Raw genomic sequence first — 26045 nt, forward strand, 5'->3', positions numbered from 1 at the left:
TAGCCAAAAGAACATTTCTGGTTATGAAAATACTCTAGGATAAACAGAGAGAGCAGAGATGGTTACCTATACTGGAAAAATTTCCACCATGAGCTAGGAGGTGAGTTTTACATCTTTACATGAATAGAAAGCATATTCTTGTGAGGGGAAATGTAAATGGAAGAAATGGATAATAAATAATAAATATTATGTTCAGGCTTGCTGATGATGGTAATACTTATATAAAACTTGGTGAAATAAAAACAAGATAGGCGATATACCATAATGGACACTTCATTTGAAAATGCAAATTAGTTTAAGTAGAACACAAAATGAAAATAAAAATTCATTGATTTAAGAAAAGAAACTGTAGAAAGGAATGAGACAACCCCTCGTACAAATACTTCCAATATCTAAAAACTGTCAGCTGCCTCTTTCTTGCTGTTTATTTCTCTGCCTCTCTGTGACTATGGTCTTTGTTCTTTCAGACAGAATAACCCCATGAGTATAGAATCACTGGCTTATATATTTTCAAACTCGCAACCAGAAATGGAGGGTGGGCAGGGTTTTCTTTAATTAGAAAAATTCCAGTGAAGTGTTCTGATTGATTTGTTGACATCTGAGCTCTCCAAAAAAAAAAAAAAAGCAAGGGCAGCAGCAATTGCCATGAATGCTCAGATCTCAGTTATACATGACAACCTTTATGGACCAGCAGGTGGGCTGCTGCCATTAACCACACTCATGAGTTGTAGTGGGAAGGAGCTCTTCCCTAAAGTAAGGATGAGTTATGACTCTAAAAATGGGAGTAAAGTGGTACTGAGAATAAAAATAGTATCATGTCTCTCCGAAGGGGAAAAGGAACTATGAATAGTTGAATTCTAATGTGAAAGGGGATGTGGAAGGAGAAGAAGTGATCATCTGAGACAGTCAGGACCCTGGAGAGGCAGACCCACCAAACTGTGGGCCTATTGATGTTAAAAGGGCTGCATTCTTGAGGGGCTCATTGGGCGCAGAATACCTCAGTCTTTCCCTTAAATTGTCCATTATGACGTCTTGAAAGAGGGTAAAACGGGCATCAAAATTTTGGGCTTTTAAATGCTGTCACAGACCAAAATGTTATAATCTTACAATGTCTTATTTCACGGTAGGACAATAAGAAAATGGATAAACTTTAACAAAATTTTAGCGTTTGGCCCTTTAAAGAAGTTGCTATGAAAATTACAAACTATACAAGGCTGCACTTTCAAGAAAGGCACCAACCAGTCCATGAAATTAAATTGTGCGTTTAGAAGGTGCTCTAACACTGACAGAAATTAATTAAAGAAATATTTGTGTGAATTTTTTAGAAGACTTTATCTCTTTTGTTCAACAAGAGGTTCAAAGTTCCTAAACTGGGTTCTGCAATGACCAAAATTACCTTTATTTTCTACCTCAAAGGAAGACTAGCATACAAACAACTGAAACCATGTCCATTTCAGTTATACTTGGATCTTATAAAGGTTCAATTATACATTTCAATAACATGAACTTGAATTAGGGAATCATCGTGTTGAAATTAAATTAGAGCTGTGTTTCTTCAATTTTTAAAAATTCTCTAGGGAATCATGGTAACATGCAAAGGGACTTTAAACACAGTATAGTATGGAATATCTTCTTTAAGCATCAATTATGTTCAGAAATACAGTAGAAGTGAGTGGGGGTGTAGGTGGCAGTGGGAATTAAGTAATTCATCTAGCTAGTAATCTAAAAGATTTTTATGTTAAATATGTTTTTATTTATGAACATAAGACAAAACTTGAATGAAAATGATCTCAATCTTTATGTATAGTAAATATTCAAATAATAGAAAATGGCATGGTGAAATGTAAAGGTTTTTTCCACCTCCTAATATTTGTTTTCCAGTCCTTCTCCCTAGTGCAATTTTATCAAAATTTTAACGTTTCTTGGATTTCTGTTATATTTTTGTGAAATTCTTATATATTTTTATGCATACACCACTTTGGTTTCAAATGGGCACAAGTGTAGGAACAATAGTACAATAAACCTCCACGTTGTCATCTTCCAGTTTAACCACCATCAAATTTCTGCTCTCCTCAAATTTTTTCTCAATTTTTATGCTAAAATATTTTAAAGAAAAATTCCAGATATCCACACATTTTCTCCTAAATTTAAAGGCTATTTATCAGACCCAGTAAAATGAATAATGCTTCTTTAACGTTATCTAACACGGCAGTCAGAGTTCAAGTTTCCAAATTGTATCAAAAATGCCTTGTACAGTTCATTTGTTTGGATTAAAGCAGAATAGCATTCCATTGTGTATATACACCGCAGTTACTTTATCCATTCATTCATCAATGGACTCTCAGGTTAATTCCAAATCTTGGCCATTGTGAATAGTGCTGCAATTAACATGGGAGTGCAGATATATCTTTGATTTCATTTATTTTGGATATATACCCAGTAGTGGGATTGCTGGATCATATGGTAGTTCTATATTCGGTGTTTTGAGGAGTCTCCATGCTGTTTTACATAACAGCTGTATCAATTTACATTCCCAAAACAGTGTGCAAGGGTTGCCTATTCTCCACATCCTTGCCAATACATAAGTTTTGTCTTTTGGATAACAAGTATGAGGTGATATCTCGTTGTAGTTTTAATTTACATATTTCCCTGATAATTAGTGATGTTGAACACTTTTTTCATATACCCTTTGGCCATTTGTATTTTTTCTTTTGTGAAATGCCTATTCACTTCTTTTAACAATTTTTTAATAGAGTTATTATTTTTTTTCTGAGTTGTTTGAGTTTATTTTTTTTATATTAACCTCTTATCAGATGTATGTTTTGCAAATATTTTCTATCATTTTAAAGGTTATTTCTTTGTTGATTTTTTTCCTTTGCTGTGCAAGCACTTTTCAGTTTTATGTAATCCCATTTGTCTATTTTTGCTTTTGTTGCCTATGCTTTTGGGGTTGTAAACAAAAATTCACTGCCCAGACCAATGACATGGAGGTTTCCCCTGTGTTTTTTTTTTTTTTTTTTTTAGTTGTTTTACAGTGTCGGGTCTTATGTTTAAGTCTTTAACACATTTTGAGTTGATTTTTGTGTGTGGTATGAGATAAAGATCTAATATTCTTCTGCATGTGGATAGTCGTTTTTCCCAGTGCCATTTATTGAAGACTGTCCTTCTCTGATTGGGTGTTCTTGGCATCCTTTTTGAAGATCTATTGAAGTCTGTGGATTTATTGATTGACTCCCTATTCTGTTCCATTCGTCTGTGTCTGTTTTTATGCCAGTACCATGCTATTTTGATTACTTACTATAGCTTTTAGTACATTATACTACGTAGTATAATGTCTCCAGCTTACTCTTTCTGTTCAAGATTGCTTTGGCTATTTGCAGTCTTTTGTGGTTCCATACAAATTTTAGGATTTTTTTTCTATTTCTATGAAAAATGTCATTGGAATTTTGATAGGAATTTCATTGAATCTACAGATTGCTTTGGATAATATGGATATTTTAACAATATTCTTTTAATCCATGAATATGGGATATTATTTCATTTATTTTATCTTTTCCAATTTTGGTAATATTTTATAGTCTTCAGTGTACAGGTCTTTCACCTCCTTGGTTAAATTTATTCCCTAAGTATTTCTTTGTTTTGTAGCTATTGCAAATGGATTATTTTCTTGACTTTTTTGTGAGTAGTTCATTATTAGCATATAGAAATGCTACTAATTTTTGTATGTTAATTTTATATTTTGCAACTTTACTAAATTTTTTTGTTAGTTCTAACAGTTTTTTGATGGAGTCTTTATATATAAGATCACGTCATCTGCTAACAGGAACAATTTAATTTCTTTTCTTTTCTTTTTTTTTTTGCAGTTTGTATGCCTTTTGTTTCTTTCTCTTGCCTGATTGCTCTGGCTAAGACTTGCAGTACTTCATTGAATAGAAATGGATAGAATGGGCATCCTTTTCTTGTTCCTTAACTAAGAGAAAAAGTTTTCAACTTGTCACAGTTGAGTGTGATGTTAGCTATGAACTTGTCATATATTGCCTTAAATGGGTTGAGGTACATTCCTTCTATGCCTAATTTTTAAAACGCTTTTATTGTGAATAAATTTTGAATTTTGTGAAATGCTTTTTCTACATTTATTGAGATGATCATATGGTTTTTGTCCTTCATTCTGCTAATGTGGTATCACATTTATAGGTTTGCACATTTTGAACCACCCTGTGTCCCTGGGATAAATCCCGCTTGACCATGGTGTATGACCCTTTTAATGTGCTGTTGGATTCTGTTTGCTAGTATTTTGTTGAGATTTTGTGCCTCAGTGTTGATCAGGGCTATTAGCCTGTAATTTTTTTCTTGGAGTGTCCTTGTCTGGTTTTGGTATCAGGGTAAATCTGGCCTTATGAAATGAGTTTGGAGTTTTGGAGTATTCTCTCTTTAATTTTTTTGAAGAGTTTGAGAAGAACTAATAGTTCTTCTTTCGATGTTTGGTGGAACTCAGCAGTAAATCCATCATGCTCTGGGCTTTTGTTTGATGGGAGACTTTTTATTACTGATTCAATCTTCTTAACTCATTAGTGATTTGCTCATATTTACTGTTTCTTTGTGATTCAGTCTGGTAGGTTGCATGTGCTAAGAAATTTATCCATTTCTTATAGGTTATCCAATTTGTTGGCATGTAATTTCTAATAGTGGTCTCATTTTAACATTTTTATTTACTTTTTTTCATTGCATATGTTTGTTGTTTCAATAGATGCATATATTGTATAATGATCTAATCAGAATAGTTAGTATATCTATCACCTAAATATTTATTATTTCTTTGTGTTTATAACATTCAAGATCCTCTTTTCTGGTTATCTTGAAATATGCAATACAATATTATTAGCTATTGTCACCCTAGAGCACCAAAACTTATTCTTCCTTTCTAACTGTACCTTTGTAACTTTGTACCAGTTCACCAATCTTTCCCCGCCCCTGTCTACCCCCATTCATAGAGTCTCTTATTATCCTTTGTATTTCTGTGGTATCAGTTGCAATGTCTCCTCTTTTATTTCTGATTTTATTTTATTTGACTCTTCTTCCTCTATTCTTGTCTACCTAAAGGTTTGTCAATTTTGTTTGTATTTAAAAAAAAAAAACTCTTAGTTTTGTTGATCTTTCATATTTTATTGATTCTATTTCATTTATTCTGTTCTGATCTTTATTATTTCCTTCTTTCTGCTAACTTCCCCCATAATTTTGGTATGTTGTGTTTCCGTATTTGTTTGTCTCATAGTACATATATTTTTATTTCTCTTTTAATTTCTTTTTGGACCCACTGCTTGTTCAGGAACATGATGTTTAATTTCCATATTTTGTGAAATTTCTGAAATTCTTCCTGGTATTGATTTCTAGTTGTATGCCACTTTTGTGGGAAAAGATAATATTATTTCAATCTTCTTAAATTTCAAACATGTTCTGTAGCCTAATGTATGATCTGTCCTGGAGAATGTTCTGTGTGTGTGAGTCAGCCTGAAGAGTGGGGAAGCAAGGACAAGCTTGGCATTGTGCAGTCTTAAACACTGTGTCCAGAGTTGCTGGCCTGGTGCCTGCTGCCAGGAGTGCTGACCTGGTGCTAGGGCAGGATTGAAGTCTGGGCTGCATGGACCAACCTGGCTTTGGGATGGTCTGAGGTGGGTCTGGATCCTGGGGCCATAGGATCTGCAGCCTATATTGCAGAGGGTGCCTGCAGACTGGGCCTATGGGTGCTGGCCTATTGACTAGGGTTGCAGGGGTTTGGAGCCCGAAGCTGTGGAATTTGATTTGGTCCTGAGGCAGGCCTGGAGGCTCATTTTTTGGGAACTGGCCTGGAGTCTCAGACCATGGGTCCTGCCTAGCATTGGGTTTCACTGGGGTGGGCCCAGTGTTGGAATCTGAGGAGAAGCCTGGTGCTCGCTTTCTTCTTCACACCTAAGTGTCTTTTTTCACACTGTGCTGCCTGGAGTTGGGAAAGGAGTGACATGAATAACATAGAACTGTCCTTCCTACCCTTTTCGTTTTGTCTTTTCCTGTTTCTGTGCTATGCCCAGGTGCTGCAATCTTTCATCTGGCTTCCTTAGCTCTTGCGAAGGTATTTTTGTGTGTGGATAGTTGTTCCAATTGATGTTTCTGTGGGGGAGTGTGCATTAGAAAGTCATATTCTGCCACCTTGCTGATATTGAGGGCTCCTGTTTGTTTATTTTTTGTACACGTATTTGTTTGTATAGTAGGGGCTGGATACTATGTGGATATGGAGTTACTGCTGGGTTTAGATTGCTCATGTTAGACCGGGAGAAGAGGAGGGGGTTGATACTGTGCAGGAGTAAGTAAACTTAGCCACTGTCTGAGACTGTGCGTGGCAAGCATGTGCTTGACCATGGCTTTGAAGCAGACAATGCTTAGGCTGTGTCCTCTTTCATCTCCAACAATAGACTTTCTTGAGTTGCCACCCTCCTGCTCCTAACTCAGTGTATCATTTTGCCACTTATCTAACTAAAAATAGATAAGGCATTAGATAATGGCTTAATCTGCAAACTTTTTTGGAGATGTCAGTAAGGTATGCTTGGAGATCTTCCTCAAAAAATTTCCAGACTAAAAGAAAGTGAGTGTTGAAAGTCAAGTGACTGCCCAGTAACAATGAATGCATTGGGCCAATGGTCTGTCCCTCTTGCCCACCTACCTACCCTTGATGGCTGCCCAAACTTGTGACTGATGAGCTCAGGTGTTATTATTATTTATTCCTGTCAATAAAACCTGTCCCTAATTTCCTCGAGTGACTTACTTTTAATGTGAATATGCAGTCTGGCAATGTGCTTTTTCTGTTATGCCAGTGGAGAGGTGACAAACAGTGAGGTGTTAGTATTTAAAAAGATAGCCCTGCATACGTGATGGGAGAAAACAGACATACAGAAAAACAAAACAACAAAACAAAAAAGAAAAAAACAACTGAATCGTTTATGCTTAGCCTGAAAATTCCTAAAAGAGATTCCAGAAGAGAAAAATAGTCACATAATCCCAGAATTCCTTTAGGTCGCCAGGCTTTCTGCTTAGATGTGAGCATCCACCACACTTTTGAGTCCCTGATTTCTAGAGGATGCAACCTGCCCCTAATACTCCAGAAAACCCAGATCCTTGGGGCTCCTGCTTGGCTATGTGCATGGAAAGGTGGAAGATGCCCACAGTGACCATATAATTATCCACAGTCCACACTGAAAGACTTCGAATGTGAAAGGGAGTGCTAGTCATAATTGTAAACCAAAACAGTCCCAGACAAACCATGACTGTCCCAGACAAACTGAGACTATAATCTCCTTAGCATTGCACCCAGTTCAGCTGGGTAACTTGAGTTTTAAATACTTCCTCGGCTTCTTGGCTTCAACAAAGGACAGGTTAGATTTTCCTAAAGAGCACTCGATAAGAAATGCCCTATGCCACCACAGATAGGTTCTGGCAAAATCATTGGCCCCTCTGATCCAATGTATTCTGATCCTAGCTATAATGAAATAAACCAGAAGAATTTTTTAGTATGTCAAAAAAGAAAATTTGTCCTAGCAGTAAATAGTTGTGGACCCAGCTCTTGAGTCTTTAGGAAATAATAGATTTTACCAAAGTCTTCTGAAGTTTATCTGGGAATTGTTTTTTCCCCCACGGTCAGAATTCAGTTCAATTCACTAAAATGAAGTAGCTGAAAGTGTATCTCTCATCTACATTGCTGAAATACTCATTTTATATGCCTATAAGAAAACTCTTTGAAAACCAGCACTGAAAATTTGTCCGGAAACTGAAGTATAAAACTTATGTAAAAGACTATGATACCTCATTCTCAGTTCAGAATTTAGTTTAATTCATTGAAATGAATCAACAGAAAGTGCATATAAATTGCTAAAGTTCTTATTTTATGTTTTTATATTTATTTTTATTTATTATATGCATATTCATGGGGCATGGAGCTGACTGTCAGCACCTTTACCTAAGATGCGGTGATGAGAGCAATACTATCAGCTTACGCACTACCTTAAGTTGCAATTATTCCCCATGTCCCCCACCCAACCTCTCCCCAATCCTCCTCTTCCTCCTCCCCCACTGGTAATCGTAGGTCATTTTTTCATGACCTCCCACCAGCTCCTACCAAGTACCTAGGATAGGATTTGGAAAATGTGCTATTGGCAAATGATTTATAACACCTAACACTTTGGGCAAGTGTTCCAAGGGTTCCAAGCATAGCCTCTGGAGTAGGACTGCCTGGATGTTAATCCCAACTTGCCCACTTACTACCCGTGTGGGCTAGGCACTTAGCTGCCATGTGTCTCAGTTTTCTCAACTGTGAACTGAAAATAATAATAATACTTATATCATAGGCTGTTTAAAGGATTAGATATCTACAATAGTGACTGGCAATGAATATTAGCTTTTACCAGTTAAGGATCCCCATGGCGCCTATGCCCTGAGATCATTACAAAGAATAGAGCTGGGACAGCTGCAACCCATTAGACAGCTCCCATCTTTGAACACGTGGGTTTTACCATTTCTTGGTACAAATTATGTTAACAATTTTTCTGCTCTTTTATCAAGGGCTTGTAAGGCACTGATTCCAAACTAGGAGACAGGGACAGGAAACATATAGCCATAGAAGGCTCATCATGAATCTGCTAAAGGCAGGGGTAATTCAAGTCTAGGCCTAATTTTGTTTCTTTTGAAATAAGCAATGGCACAGAAATTTCAACACATCAAGAGGTTTAAAAGCCATTACAAGAATTATTCTGCTTCCCTTTTATTCTGCACTCACAATAGTATCACACTACACTCAGGTATTACCACAAAGGTTTTAGCCCACTGCATAAGAGGCAAATTCATCCAAAAGTAGTAGCAGGTTTTCCTCCCACATTTGTGGGTGAGCACCCATGGATGAAATTTTCTACCCTAAGATGATTGTAAGTAAACTGTTTTATAACTCCTTTTGTAATTCCTGAGGACAGAAATAAGTTGAGTTCAAAAACCCATCCCCTTTTTTGAGGCTACCATTGGACAATAAGCTGCTAGGATTTTTGAAGTAAGAGTCTCAGAGGAAGTTTGCAAACACATATTTGATTTGCTATACCAGTGGAAAATTTATCTTTCCGAGAACAGGTATATACAAATCTTGGTGATTTTCTTGAGAACATAAGCTAACTGTCACAATTCCTTAAAAAAAGGAAAAGAATCTTAATTTTACATACACACGTATAACATATATACATGACATTTCAAGGCTTTAAAGTGAAATTTAATTAAGATTTTAGTGAAAATTTGCCACTGGGGATATACATAAGGTGGAGGCAATTTATAGATTTTTTGCTTCACCTCCCACATAATATTGCTATGCCAGGAATTGGCAGAAGTGGCCCTATTTGATAAATGCTCATAGTGGAATACGTTTTAGCTCCAGTGCCTTTCACCAGGGTGTTCTGACCTCAGCAGTAGGGTCTTAGTGGAGTCCAGGTTAACCCAAGGCCTGTCTTGGAGGTGTGAATCCTGGGATGGCTGACCAAGGAAGATGACTGTGCACATTATCAGAGAAGTGCATTACTCAACTGCACTGTGTACCACAGCAGCACTCTGGTTGTCCCCTGAGTTTTTCCTAAAGCCTATCAGTAAAGAAAATACCCTGGAGGCTTAGTCTTAGCTCTGCCCTTTACCACTGCTCTGCCCTTGAGTTCCTTTATTTGATACTTTTTTCTTACATTTGGGCTTTTCCCTCCTTCCTTGCCTAGTCTGTTTTGTCTTTTTTTTTTTTGTTATTGTTGTTCGTCTTTGATTTTGACTTCTCATAGCATTCCCGCTCCTGTCTACATTCTCTATCATACTTCAGAGGCTAGAAGCCTGGAAACTGCTTTTCCTGTACTTCCTTGCTAGCAGAATTCTGGTTTATGTTTGAATCAATGAGAGGCTCTTATATGATGTTTGGAAGGACTGTTTGGAAGAGGAGAAATGATCACTTCTCTCGCAGGAACCTGGACTCCCCCAGACAGCAACCATGGGGTTTTGACAAAGTTTTGGGGTGTTCCAACCTGTGATCCAACAGTGGTGGTTCCTGGCAGTTCTTGTACATTCAGCTAGCTGAAAGCTAGCAGAAGCTATCCTAATCTTAATCTTCCGTTTCCGTTGCCCCCTCCAACTATTTTCTGAGCCTCTGATATTTGGTATTGAATTCTTTACTGTTTAGCATACTTAGAACAGTTTCTGTTTTCCAGACCAAAGTATGATGGATAAAGTAGCCAAGTTTTAGATAGCCTATGTTATTAAACTCCTTTGGAAACTAGCTTTATCAATTACATCCACAGGCCATAATTTATGGTAATGAGAAACCTCTTAATTTCCATCCTTGGGACCCAAAATTCTACCAGGCAGGCACCCCCAGCTTGTTTTTTTTATATGAAAATAAGGAAAACTATTTCTTCTTTTTTCTAATACCATCCTTTTGAGAAGTAGTATTATTTTCTCCCAGTTAGAGGAGAAAAACCGAGGGTCAGAAATTTAAGTAGCAGGAAACCTGCTGATAGGCTGATGTCAAATCTGAATTAGATTTTCTGTTCTATTTTCTCCACAATCCTGTGTTCACATCTAGAACAGATTTTCTAGGAATCCATTAAATCAAATTCTAATCCTCTATTTCCCTTTAGTATTGTAACTACAGTTACTTATTGTTGTCAGATTTTTAAAATTTGCCTCTGAGAAAACATTGTAAATATGAAAGAAAATAATGGAATAGAAGTAACAATGTTAAAAAGTATCATGTATTAAGCAGTTACAAATATGAAACACTATGCTGAACCTTTTAGTTAAATCATTACAATTTTTAAATCATTACAATAATTTAGGCATTCACTTGTACTGTTTTACAAAAATAAAAACAGACTCCCAGAAGTTAGGTCCAAAGTCATACAGTTGGTTTATAGCAAAGCCTGGATAGAAACCTGGGTATCTCTGATTCCAATGCATTTGATAATTCATTTAGTCAGTATTTATTGAGCACCTACTCTGTGCCAGGTACTCTTTGAGGTGCGTGGGAAGAGAGGAAGCAAGTACACACAAAAATTATTGTGGAACAGGAAATGAGGAGGAGGGTAATGGCATCCAGTTTGAGAAATCTATGGTGACTAACAGGCACACAAAATCACAGCTAGATAGAAAAAATAATTTCTGTGGAATACAGTAGTGCTAGGCATCTATGATAAATAATAATTTATTGTATGTTTTCAAATGGCTAGAAGAGAAGAGCTCAAATGCTGTCATCATAGAGAAATAGTACATTTTTGTGATGAAGAATATGCTAATTACCCTGATTTGATCATCATGCATTGTATACAGTATTGAAATAAACTCTGTACCCTATAAATATGTAAATCCCATACATGTCAATTAAAAAAATAAGTTTCAAAAAAGAAAAATAAAGAAAATGGAAGAAGGGGGTCATGAGCCAAGGAGTGTGGGCAGCCTCTGGAAGCTGAAAAAAGCAAGGAAATAGATTCTCCTGTACAGCCTCCAGAAGGGAACGCAGCCCTGTCAACACCCTGATTTTAGTTCAGTGGCATCCATGTTGGAATTCTGACCTACAGAACTGTAAGATAATAAATACATATTGCTTTAACCCACTGAGTTTGCTACAGCAGCAACAGAAAACTAATAGACTCAGGAGAATTATTGGGAAAAAAGAGTGAAATAAAATATTTTTCTTTGAATTTATGTGTATTAGTTTTTCAAATAGCTACAAATTTGTCAGGATATAGATGCTTGGGCTATAAGATAGAAGTGAAATAAATTTCAGCTTTAAATTTACTGATGTGTTCTTCACATTTAGTTGATTTTTCTAGATTTTAAGATTTCTTCTTTCCCCAGAGCACATCTCAATTTTCATTAAATGTGTCTCTTCTATCTTTGATTTAAAAATATTCTTAAAAGCAAAGAGATACAGACAGACACAGATGGGGTTTTCTTAACAGTAAAATAATGCATCTTCCAATCGCTATTACTAGTCTTACATAAATTTTTCCTTTTGCAAACTTTTATTAAACTGCCACTTCTGCATAGAAATTAATTATGAAAGAAAAATTGAGTATTCAGGGTCATAGTTTGGGAACAAAGAATTACTTCTCCAGAGAATTCTTTGATCTTCACCCATCATTTTGTGGCATATCTCAGTGCATAGGAAGAATCGCAAGAAAAATGCCTAGTATGGTTAGTAAACAAAACAAAGACTTTCTTGATAAGTGTCTCTGGACTATTCTTCCACACAAAATTTAAAATTACCTGTATCATGGTCTCAAATATATGTAAGAAGATGTCAGACTCTATGTGATTTCATGTATCTTTCTTTTCACTTACTATGTCACAGTGTCTTAATCACTGCAACTTTACACAGATTTTTCTATCTAGTAGGGTAAAGTCTCTCATTTTTTTCTAAAAAGAAATCAGCTATTATAGTTTGTTCTTCTCACAGATAAGTCTTTAAAATTTTTTTCATGGAAATTTTATTTTTTTTTAAAGATAATTTATTATATCTATTTGTGTGGTACAAAGTTGACTTTCAGTAGTTGTGTGCAATGTGTGATGGTCAAATAGTTTATTCATTATTACAATATGTAATCATTCTTCTCACAGATAAATTTTAGAGTAACTTTTTTTGAATTTTATTGAAAGACAGCAGGTGATACTAAATAGTTCTTTCTTATCATACATCTCTTAAAATACTGCTTATCTGGTATTTCCTGATTGATATGCTCCACATTTTGTATGTGTCAGAATACTTTCTAAATCCTACTTTTTGTGCCATTTATATAGTCTTACAATTGAAAAGGTCTACACTTTGTGAAAAAAAGACAGGTAGGTTAAGTGAACTAGAGACACTTCAGAATCTATGAAGGGTAGAATGGAAAGAGAGGCAGGGGTTTAGGCAATCTAATATAGAGTTATTTTGGATACAGACTGCTTGGGTTTTAATCCCAGCTAAGACTCATATCACCTGTAGGATCTAGAGAAAGTTTTATATTCGTTCATCTGTAAAACTTAACAGCACTTACTTCAGGGGGCTGCTGTGAGAACTAAATGAGATAACGCATGTATGCTTTTACTGTAGTACCTGGGACACAGAAGTGATCATTAAATATAATTGCTTTTTCAGAGCTGGTGGTAAATCAGTAAGGAGTTTTAGGAGGAAATGCCATTGCTAAAACTATCTTGTAGAAGCCTCACTCTAGCTGCAGTGTGGAGGATAGATTGGGTGTGGGAAATAGACTGGAAACAAAGAGCTTAGTATAATGGCCTGATTGTTGTGTAGAGTGTGGGAGAAATATAATTAAAAATGAAACATTCTTTCAACACTGAAATTCTCTCCAAAAAGGTAGTATGCAAATTTCTTCTGGTCCTGGGGGTCTCAGGAAGCAGGACTACATGTAGCCTCTTCCAGGAGTCCCCCAGGGAGTAGGGCCACACGTAGCCCTGCCAAGAGAGTGCAGCAAGGTGAGTTGCTCAGGGCATGCCTTGAGTTAGGGGCTGCTGCCCAGGGAGGTGGGCAACCAGAAACTAGACACAAAGTTCTGGGACTTAGTGCACACACTAAGCAACTTTATTGTCTACAGACATCTATTATATATGTTTTAGCCAGCTGTGAGCCCCTCCCATACCTCCCTGTCTCCTAGGCAACACAATAGGAAGTCTGTGGGTTGCAGTTAAGCCTTTTGAATTCTTGCTGATCCAGTCTTTCTGCATTTCTGCTGACACAGTCTAAGTCCTGGAGAGCAAGAGTGCCTCCATCTCTAATATGTATCCTTCATTTTCCTCCAGTAGTAGAGAAAGAAAACACTTTTATTATTGAATAGGCATTAAAACAGAATGTGATGTGTATCATAGGCAATGTGCCAAGTGATTACAAAGACAAAAAGAAACCTCACCCCTTTATATAACCAAGCAGATACAGCCCACTGCATACGTGTTTTCAAGATAAACAATAATAAGTCCTCAAGGAAGAGGACTTGACAGCACTCTTTAGCACACATAGCTTATTCTAACTACCATGGCATTTGGGGTGACCATCTCTGTTAGTTAATTGGCTTCATCTAGAAGAATAACAAGCTTCTCATATCTTTGTGATGAGAGGTAGTTTTGCAACTTGAAGCAAGGTGCCTACTGAAGTTGGGCTCCTACCCTCCCACAGAAACTGGGAAATGGGGTGCTTTCTCCCTTGTTGTTTGCTTTTCAAAGAGATGGCTCCCCGGTACTTGAGAAAGATATTCCTGAGTCAAAAAACATCTATCTAGTTTGTAAAAGTATTTGTGTGTGTGTGTGTGTATGTGTGTGTGTGTGTTGTGTTTATAATCTCCCAATAGACTGGGCTTCCCAATAGCGATACCACAGCTCGCCTGTAGTTTTTCCTCCATTTCTTCTTTACAGAAGCCCTAGGCTTTGAGCAAAGGCCCCAAATCATGTACTCATCAATTTTCTAAAATTATTTCCCTCAAAATTCAGATCTGCTTATTTCTATATTGAACTTGCACAGTATAGTGCTTTGTATTATTTTTTCTGAATGGTAAATTATTTTATGTTTATATGAACTTACCATTTTTTTCTCCTGTTGGTCAATTCTTTTTGTGTTTTGGTCCATTGTGAGTTTTCTGATATCATTCTCACAGAAGTTTCTCGAGGTTTATAAACCTATGAAGACATGTTATAAGCAATTTCCTGTTGTTCAGTTTAAACTAAAATACATCTAGTTTTGTGGACATTGCTGTCTTTTTGTTAATTTGGTTTGTGTTTTTGTTTGTTTGCTTGTTTTTAACCATTGTTAGTGGTTTCTTTCTAAATTCCTGAATCCTCCTTTGGTACCAAAGCACTTTAACAAGCTCATGAGATGGTGAGGGTTAAAGGCTCTCTTTTTAAAAGGGGGAAGTGAGGCAGTGAGAGACTTAATGAAGTAGTGGGGGGAAGAGGGGTCAGCCCTAACTCAAATCATGTATAAATATGGCACATTTATCCTTCAGGTCTCAGTTTAAATGTCATTTCTTTAATGAAGGCTTCCATTTATTTAAAAACCTGTTTAGCAAGTTAAATTTCATACTTCCACAGTACTTACCATTTTGAAACATTCATATTTGAACAGGTTCTCACAAGTGTAATGACTTCTCCCCTGGTGATTCCAAGTCTCCTAAGGCTACGTACCAAAGCTTTCTTCTTATCCCTGTATCTATAGCATTCATCATACTGCCTGGCACTCAGATAACATTTGGTTGGGGGAGGAAGTAAGGGAGAAAAAAAAAAAAAAAAGAAGGAAGGAAGGAAGAAAGGAAAGAAGAAGGAAAGAAAAGAAAGAAAGAAAGGGGAAGGATGGATCCAACAGTTATTTGTTGAAACCTATGATGACTGAAATAATTAAAAAGATCCAAGGTTCTTCTTGTAAAGTGATGTTCTACTTCTCAATTGATGGCAACAATAGACCTTGGAAGGCAAAGAAATAATCATGATAATGGCATATGTCGGCTTACCAAGCTCCATATATAAGAAATAAGGAGAATAGCACGATCAGCAATTAAGTAAACTCATCAGACTTTATGTAAAACCTATTATTATTCTTTTACAATAAAAAAAGGATAAAAGGAATAGAATGAATGCAAGGGCTGATCTCAAAGAAAGAGCACACAGAATAGCTCAGACAAACAAGGAAATTATTCCCAATAGCAGGGAAAAGCAACAGTGAAGTACAACCAGCATGGTTCAAGGATTCTGAATTATATGCGTCACTTTCTTCCCACAGTCACTGTCAACTGATGACAACTAGCTTCACTGGCCTTTCCTTGTTAGAATATAGGCCCTGGGAAATCAGGGAGCTTATTGTTAACCTTGGATGACATTTACTTCTCTCAGATAAATACTCTCCACAATATCTTTCATCAAATGCTGCTTCAATCTAGAACTATCACATCCAATCTTGTTTTTCTTATGTGTAGAATGAAACCATGTTTTTGTTTTAAAGGTGTGGCCATCCACAGGGTTTCCTGAAGGAATTCATCTCTTCCTGAGTGTGTAAGTCCAATAGGCCGGTGGCATCTCTTTGATTTATTGACCGAGGTCTAGTGATCAGTTATCATTTCCTAAATGCAAACCATTGATCAGAGGAGCACTGGGAAGAAAGTATGACTGCCTCCTGTGAAGTCATTGCTGCCTCTAGGAAAAGCAAATAAGCCTCTGTCATATGAAGTCACATGCATACGAATTGGCAATGTCATTAAATTAACTTTTCAGCACAGTATAAATAACTCAGGTCAGAGAGATTAATTGGCTGATATTTTTTAAAAGAAAGAAAACACATAGAGTATTAGTCTTTGTTAATTTAAGATGTCATAGCAATTCAGGATTTGCAAAACACTGGACTTTTCCTTTTGCTTTGCACAAGCAAGAGCAGTTAGTAAAAGAGCTGGGATAAAAATTCTGCAAGTAGAAATAGTAATGAGTTAGAAGAGCCCTAGAGAGTAAGTAATTAAGTGTATTCCATATTGGGAAGAAAATGGAGAACCTTAAACATTGATGCAAAAAGAGGCCACTGAGGAATACACAGCCACCACTCAAGCAAGTCTCTAAGAGATTTGGCAGATTGTAAATTACTTGGGGATAAGAGCTAGGTTTCATTCATCTTTGTCTCCTCACTGTCTCCCACCTTTACCCCCACCACCAGACTAAGTTCTCCATAAATGGTTGTTCACGGTGGTATATTTGGAACTACAGCTTATATCTGATACCTATTATTCTTTAAAACTCACTGACTAACACTATAGCCTCTTGTTATCTGGTTCTGCCCTCACTGAAACTGCCCTCAAAATTTAAAATCTCTTGCCTGCCTGACAGAGGGCAGGAGCATACCAAGGGACCCAGGCAAGTGATGCAGGCAGCCTCCCCACCCAACAGAAAGCAGGAGTGTGCCAAAAACACTGCTCCCCTGTGGGTGGTCCACCACAGTCACTGCCACACCGCTGTGCAGCAAGAACCACTCACCACTGCAATAGTAGCCACAGCCACCTTGCAGGCAGCCCACCTCCCACTCAACTGCATTGACACAAAGAAAATTGCCATGGAAGCCTGGGAAAAGAGGAGGAAGTCTCTCTCCTCAAATCCCATTGTAGACTAATTGAAAAAGCTACTTCTCTACCAATGACCAGACATCAATGAAGAGAAACTAAAGAAAAGATGATATCACCAAAGGAATACAGTAATTCTCAAGTACCAGACCCCATAGAACAAGAAATCCTTAAAATGACTGACAAAGAATTCTGAACAATAATCTTAAGGAAACTCCATGAACTATGAGAAGATTCAGTTAGACAGCACAATGAAATGAGAAAAAATATCCAGGATATAAAGGAGGAAAATTACAAAGAGACTAGTAGCGTAAAAAAGAGTGTTGTGGAACTCCTGGAACTGAAGGACCCACTGAATAAAAAAAACAAAACAAACAAACAAACAAAAAAAAACCCAAAGACCAAAAAACAAATGTACAAACAAAAACCAAAAACCTCACATACACACAACAGAGAGCTTAAGCAGCAGGTTAGAGAAAGCAGAAGAAAGAATTTGTGATCCTGAAGACAGTCTTTTCAAATAACCCTAGTGGACAAAAAAAAAAAAAAAAAAAAGAAAGAAAGAAAGAAAAAAGAATTAAAAACAAATAAACCTAAGAGAGCTAGCAGATAACCTTAAGCATGCAAACATCTGAATCATGGGTGTTCCAGATGGGGAAAAGAAAGAAAAAGGCATTGAAAACCTACCTAATAAAATAATAATAGGAAACTTCCCAGGTATAGGGAAACACATGGAATTTCAGATTCAGGAGGCTCAAAGATTCCCATTCAGATTCAATCCAAAAAGAACTTCTCAGAGACACATTATAGTCAAACTGGCAAAGTTCAAAGACAAAGAGAGAGTCCTAAGAGTAGCAAGAGAAAAGAGTCAAGTCACTGAAAGGAAGCCCTCATTAGACTAAGAGCAGACTTCTCAACAGAATCTCTATAGGCCAGAAGAAAATGGGATGATATATTCAAAATACTAAAAGAAAAAAATCTACCAGCCAAGAATACTATACCCAGCAAGGGTATCCTTCAGAAATGAAGGAGAAATAGTGTATTTCTCAGACAAACAAAAACTTTGGGAGATCACCACCACACAACCAGCCCTGCAAGAAATCCTCAAGGGAGTCCTGCATCTGGAATTCAAAAAACAATAATCAATACCATGAATACACAAGAAACAACAAAAGCCAGTGGTAGAACAAAAATGCAAATGAGAAAGAAAAACTTACCATCTCAAAAACCCAGCAAAAATTAAAGACAAATAAAAAAGGAAGAAAGGAACAAATGATATTTGAAACATCCAAAAAACAAAAAAAAAAAAAAACAAAAAACTAAAATGCCAGGAGTAAGACAATACAATTCAATAACAACCCTAAATGTGAATGGATTAAAATACCCTCTCAAGAGATGCAGCTAACTGATTGGATTAAAAAGCTAGCCCAACCATATTCTGTCTTCAAGAGAGTCACCTCATCTATAAAGACAAATACAGACTAATAGTGAAAGGATGTAAAAAGATATACCATGCAAATGGAAATAAAAAATGAGGAGTAGCTATTCTTATATCTGATAAAGTCTTTAAACCAAGAACTATAAAAAGAGACAAAGAAGGCCACCATATAATGATAAATGGATCTATCCAGGAAGAAAACATGACAATCATAAATATATATGCACCCAACACTGGAGCACCCAGATATATAAAACAAACACTATTAGACCTAAAGAAAGAGGTAGACCCCAACACAATAATAGTTGGGGACCTGAACACCCTCTCTTAGCATTGGACAGGTCATCTACACAACAAATCAACAGAGAAACTCAGGATTTAAACCACACTTTAGACCAATTGGACCTGGCAGATATCTACACATTTCACCCAACACTTCTTTAGCACATATAATTAGTAACATATACTCTTCTCATCAACATACAGAACATTCTCCAGGACAGAACACATGTTAGGTCACAAATCAATTCTCAACAAATTTAAAAAAAAATTGAAATCATTTCAAATACCTTTTCAGACCACAACAGATTGAAACTAAAAATCAATAAGTGAAACTCTGGAAACTATACAAATACATGAAAATTAAACAATATGCTCCTGAATGACCTATGGGTCCAAAAAGAAGTTAGGAAATCAAAAAACTTCTAGAAACCAATCAAAATAAAGACACACCATATCAAAACCTGTGGGATGCTGCAGCAGCAGTACTAAGAGGGAAGTTTATAGCCATAAAGGCTTACATAAGAAAAGAAAGATTTCAAGTAAACAATTTAATGCTGCACCTCAAAGTACTAGAGAAAGAAGAACAATTCAATACCAAAGTTAGTAGATAAAAAGAAATAATTAACAGTAGAGCACAGCCAAATGATATAGAGTCCCCCCAAATGATGCAAAAGACCAATGAAACAAAAAGTTGTTTTTCTGAGAAGATAAAGAAAACAGACAAAAATTAGCTAGGTTAACAAAAAACGAAGAGAGAAGACCCAAATTACAAAAAATGGAAATGAAAAAGGAAACATTACAGCTGCTACCACAGAAATACAAAATACCATTAGAGACTATCATAAGCAATTATACACCAACAAATTTGAAAACCTGGAGGACATGAATAAATTTCTGGACATGTACAAACTACTAAGACTGAACCAAAAATAAAAGAAAAACCTGAACAGACCAATATCAAGCAACAAGATTGAAGCAGCAATCAACAGCCTCCCAAAAAAGAAAAGCCCAGGACTAGATAGCTTTACTGCTGAATTCTACCAAATCTTTAAATAGGAATTAATACTTTTTTTGGGGAATAGTTTTTGTGGAATAGTTTGAATAGAATCCAATTTTTTTCAAACTATTCCAAAAATGGAAACAGAGGCCCTTCTCCCAAACTCTTTCTATGAGGCTAGCATCACCCTGATAGCAAAACCAAACAAAGATACAAACAAACAAACAAACAAACAAACAACCCCCCCCCCAAAAAAAAACTATAGGTCAATATCTCTGATAAACATAGAAGCAAAAATCCTCAACAAAATATTAGCAAACAGAATACAGCAACAGACCAAAAAAAATTTTTTCCCCCAAGGTCAGTATGTTTCTTTTTTTATTATTATTTTTATTTTACACCATGATCAAGTGAGATTCCTCCCAGGGATGCAAGAATGGTTTAACATATGCAAGCCAATAAATGTGATATGCCACACCAACAAAATCAATGACAAAAACCAAATTATTATCTCAACAGATGCAGAAAAAGCATTTGACAAAATTCAACAGCCCTTCATAATAAAGACTCTCAGCAAATTAGGTATAGAAGGAAAACTGTTTCAAAACAGTAAAAGCCATATATGATAAACCCACTGCCAACATCATCCTGAATCATCCTTTCAGCTTTTCCCTTAAGAACAAGACAAGGATGTCTGCCCTCACCACTCCTATTTAACATTATATTGGAAGTACTAGCCAGAGCAATGAGGTAGGAGAAAGAAATAAAAGGTATCCAGATTGGAAAAGATGAAGTCTAACTGTTCCTGTTAGCAGATGGCATGATCTTATATAAAGCAAAACCTAAAAACTCAGCCAAAAAACTCTTAGAGATCATAAACAATTTCAGTAAAGTTTCAGGATACAAAATCAACACACAAAAATCAGTAGCATTATAAACTCCAATAACAAACTAGCAGAAAGAGAAATCAAGACAGTAAGCCCATTTACATTAGTCACATACACACAAAATACCTAGGAATAAATTTAACCAAGGAGGTGAACAATCTCTATGATGAGAACTACAAATCACTGCTGAAAGAAACTAAAGAGAACATAAAAAGATGGAAAGACATTCCATGCTCTTTGTTTGGAAGAATAAAAATTGTGAAAATGTCCATACTACCCAAAGTGATCTACAGATTCAATGCAATCCCTGTCAAAAAACCAGTAACGTTCTTCACAGAAATAAAAAGACAATTGTAACATTCACATGGAACAAAAAAATACCCAGAATAGCCAAAACAATCCTGAGCAAAAAAAAAAAAAAAAAAAGAAAAGCCACAGGCATAACACTACCTGACTTCATATTATAGTACAAAGCAATAGTATACCAAACAACATAGTACTGGCATAAAAAATAGACACTTGGACCAATGGGACATACTAGAGAACCCAGAAATCAATCCACATACTTACAGCCAACCAATCTTTAAGAAAGGCAACAAGAACATACATTTGGGAAAAGACTGTCTTTGGGAAAACTGGACATCCATATGTGGAAGAATGAAACTAGACCTGTACCTCTTGCCATATGCCAAAATCAACTCAAAATAGATGAAAAACTTAAGTATAAAATCTGAAACTATAAAACTCCTAAAAGAATACATAGGGGAAACACTTCAGGAAGTAGGACTGGACAAAGGCTATATGAATAAGAACCCTAAAGCACAGGTAAAAAAAGAAAAAAAATAAACAAATGGGATTTTATCAAACTAAAAAGTTTCTGCACATTAAAGGAAACAACTAAGGGAGTGAAAAAAACAACCTGCAGAATGGGAAAAATATTTGCAAACTGTGCATCTGACAAAGGATTAATAACCAGAATATACAAGGAACTCAAACAACTTAACAGTATAAAAATAAGAAACCTAATTAAGAAATGGGCAAGAGAGTTAAATAGGCATTTCTCAAAGGAAGATATACAAATGGCCAACAGACACATAAAAAAATGCTCAATATCACACAGCATCAGGGAAATGCAAATCAAAACCACATTGAGATATCATCAGTTAGACAGTTGATACAAACAGAGAATAACAAAAGCTGGCAAGGATGCAGAGAAAGGGGAACTCTCGTACAAATTGTGGGGACTGTAAATTAGTGCAGCCATTATGGAAAACAGCATGGAGGTTCCTCAAACAACTACAGATAGAACTGCCATAAGGTCCAGCAATCCCACTGCTGGGTATATACCCAAAGGAATGGAAATCATTATGTCGAAGGATTACCTGCACTCCCATGTTCATCGCAGCTCTATTTACAATAGCCAAGGTATGGAACCCAACCTAAATGTTCATCGACAGATGACTGGATAAGGAAAACGTGGCATATTTACACAATGGGAAACTACTCTGTCATAAAAAGGAATGAAATTCTGCCATTCACAGCAACATGGATGAACTTGGAGAAACTTACGTTAAGCAAAATAAGCCTGGCACAGAAAAATAAACACTGTATGTTCTCACTCAAAAGTGGGAGCTAAAAATATAAACAAATAAATAAAAAAAAGAAAGATACAACAATCATAATAATTCGTTAAACTTCCAAAAGGAGAGAAAGGAACTGAAACCACCAGAGGAGGGAAAGGGGGTGGGGTTAGAGACAAATTGGTAAAGAGTAACAAAAAAGATTACATTGTGTAATGATAAATACAGTAATTATCCTGATTTGAGCATCACATATTGTAAACAGGTATTGATATTCAATGCTGTACCCCACAGACATCTACAATCATGTTTCAATAAAAAATTAAAATGTCTTTACAAGTAAATGTATTCATTATTATTTTATTTAAAAGGAAATTTATTTTATTTAATAATAAATTTAAATGGTATGCATTGAATCTTCATCTTATTTGGCCTCATGTAACTTAAGTAACTTAAGCAGTCCAGCATCTCATAAAGCTACATGCTCTCAGCGGCCCTACACCGTCTGCTCTTTTTACTGGGGCATCTCTGTGTGAAAGTGAAGAGAGGGAAAGTGTCAGGGGGCCAAGAAGCCATGTGGGCAAGGAAGGCCAATTTTCAGAATTGGTTTGGTTGACATGATGGTCTCACGCTGCGGGGGATTATGAGCCTCTTGCATGATCCATGTAGATCTGTGAATCCTGAAATTAGGTGGAGACAGTAGGGGTGAGTCAGTGTTTCCCTCACCTTCTTTAGTGACTTCTGACCAGCTTTAGTTAATGGAGTGAACTATTCATGGAGTGCAGAGTTTAAGAAAGGATTACTCATTGTTTTCTTATTAATAATGCAGTCAGTAGGAGTTCTGCTTGTATTTTGCAAATCTTTCCTATATTTAATATACAGGGCTACTATCATTATTTGTGATCTTCTACATCTTCATAAAAGTTGAGTGTAGGCATAACAAGCATGTATGGCTGCTTGCCACACAAATCCGTAAGGGATTCTTGAAGTCCCTCAATTTCCTTCAGAAATATCACTAGTACAACATTTTTTTTAAAAGATGCAGTCATCTTACAAACATATTTATGAAGATAAGTAAAACCCATAGCTTGCTTTCAAGTATCCCAATTAATCAATTAAAGAGGTAAAATAGGCAAAGCACATCCATGGCTATAAACCAAGTGCTATTAGGTGGAATACAAATAAGAATATTAATGGAAAATATAAGAACAATCAGGAAGAAAAATTCATAATCAAATGGAAATGAGCAAAGTTTCACAAAGAATATGGTATTTGATATAAACCTAAAAACATAAACAGGGTTTTCACTAGTAGAATGAAGCTCTGGTTTGGGGAGAGGGTATAGTATTTAAAATTGAGAAAAATGTGCATGAGCAAAGGTTATGGATGTATGGAAGAGAGTAGCTTCTAAGACTGGTAGGTTCATGCTCACATTGTGGTGTTAAATTTCAAGATGATGAGATTGTGTTACATTCAGTAGCCATCAGGAGCTACTGAGAGCACCGGAATAAGAAAAAGATTTGATGTTAAGTATTCTTGTATAAGGTGGTGTTCTGATAGCAGTGCGAGGTCTTGGATAGAATAAAGAATCAGAGTATGATGCCCAAATAGAAGGGTATTCCATTAGTTCAGGAAGAGAGTAAAGTATAGTTAAATTAAGAAGACAAAAATGAGAAGAAAAATGAGAAAAGAGATGTAGAAAGGTCTGGTAAAAGCAAAAGCTGATGACTTAATACCTAACTGAATCTGGGACAAGGGAGTAGGTTTAGGTGCCTAGGAGACTATTAAATTTACGGCCTTATTAAAAGATAATGAAAGCAGAAGAAGGAAATCCTGTAGGAAGAAAATTGAGTTTGAATTCGAATATACTGATTTTAATCTGCTAGTTTTCAGTCATTTATTTGCTAAACAGTCAATTAAAAATTAAGTTTTGAGAGTTAAGAGAGACAAAGCAATTAGACATGTTTAGGAGCAAACGGTATAATTGGTCTTGGAACGAGCACATGACCCCAAATGGGTGAATCAGATTCCTTTCCTAGGAATAAAAGAAAAAAGAGAATGGACAATCCTGCTTTGGTATTCCAGGGGCTGCTAACAGCCACATGCCCTGCAAAGTGGAGCAAGCTGGTGTAAGAGAATGAATGGGTGGGAAATGGAGATGAGGAATGGAGAAAGTCCTGGGAGCACTTGAGTCCCCAAGAAACACCTGTTTCCCTTTCTATGGTTACTTGAACCATTTAACATATTTTTCCCTTTGGGTAGAATTGCTAAATTAGTTTGAAGAGAATTGCTATAATTTGTAACCAAAGAAATCCTGACTATTACACTATTAAAAAGTCAGTAGTAGTCTTTAGATATTTCATTCCACTTTCAAATGTGCTACAGAATTTATTCTCTCATTCATTTAACATTTATTAAGTGCCTGTTCTGTTCTGGGCATTGTGATAGTCTTTGAAGATGAATTGGATATTGAATTGGAGAGAGGACTGAATGGAACAGGAAGCTTTTGAAGTAAGTCTGGTTCAGTAATAAAGACACATCTCAATTTATGAACAGGCAGAATTCCAAATGCCCTTTTGAAAATTGGCTGGTTGGCAGTCAGAATAGATTACTCCACAGAAACTTCATTGTGAATGGTGTTTATATGCCCAGGAAGGTTTGAAAAAGCCAATTTTATACAAAATAATGACAAATTAGACACAAAAACAACAGTTTGACCACGTGTAGCATGTTTCTTCACAAAGCTGATACTGGGCAGTGCCTCAGGACACTAGGTATAGAGGGACTTAGGTGGATCCCCATGGGTTGGAAGAAGTCCTTGTTCTCACCTCTTGAAAAATCCAGGGCAAATGTAGCGTGTACAATGGGATTTTTAAAACTCTTTGTGTGTGGGGAAGGACTAAAGCATCCTCGTGGTGGCAGAGCACTCCCTAGGCATCCCAACTGTGAGGTGAAAGGGGAATTCTTTTGGCCATTATATGCAGTTGAGTTTCCAGTTACAGTTGTCTAAAGATGTTTCAAAGTAAGGCTTTTCAAAGTGAGGCATATACATCAAATAGGTGAATTTAACTTTCTAAATTCACCTATATTTTTATCTGTAGTAAGGAAAAACTTATTATTACAATGTAATTGAAAACATTTGCATTCTGAAATAAAATATAAACAAGTAGATTAAAAATTGCATATATGATGAACTCAGACATTACTTCATGCATGTACTCAATGTATACATTTAATAAGTCTTCATTAAGCACCTCCCATACCTTTCAAACTTTCAGGAAAATGCCAAATCCTGGAGATATGGAAGTAAATAAACTTGGGAACTCATGGTCTAATAATAGAACAAAAATAATTAGTTAAAATATAATGAACAAAGAATTATTGGAGCAAAGAGGCCATTTACACAGTTGTGGATTTCTCCAACTAGCCCTTATTTTTCTCCATTGCAGTCATTACTACCAGATATAGAGCATATATTCATTTTTTATTTATTTGCTTTTCCTCACTTGAATGTAAGTCCCACAAGGCAGGGGAAAAAATGAACTGAGGCTTTTCCAGACATTTACAGGAAAAAGTATAAAGAATGAATGCTGTTTACCAGACTGTAATGGAAAACAGATTGGACAACAGCAGAAATGGACAAAAAATACCTCACAGAGTTCACCCCACAGAGCACGGTGGAAGAGCGATGATAACAATGACAATAATGATGAAGGCACATGAGAAAAGCAAATGCTACAGGCTGAG

The sequence above is a fragment of the Cynocephalus volans genome, chromosome 17 (assembly GCF_027409185.1).
Source record: "Cynocephalus volans isolate mCynVol1 chromosome 17, mCynVol1.pri, whole genome shotgun sequence".
Classification (NCBI taxonomy): Eukaryota; Metazoa; Chordata; class Mammalia; order Dermoptera; family Cynocephalidae; genus Cynocephalus; species Cynocephalus volans.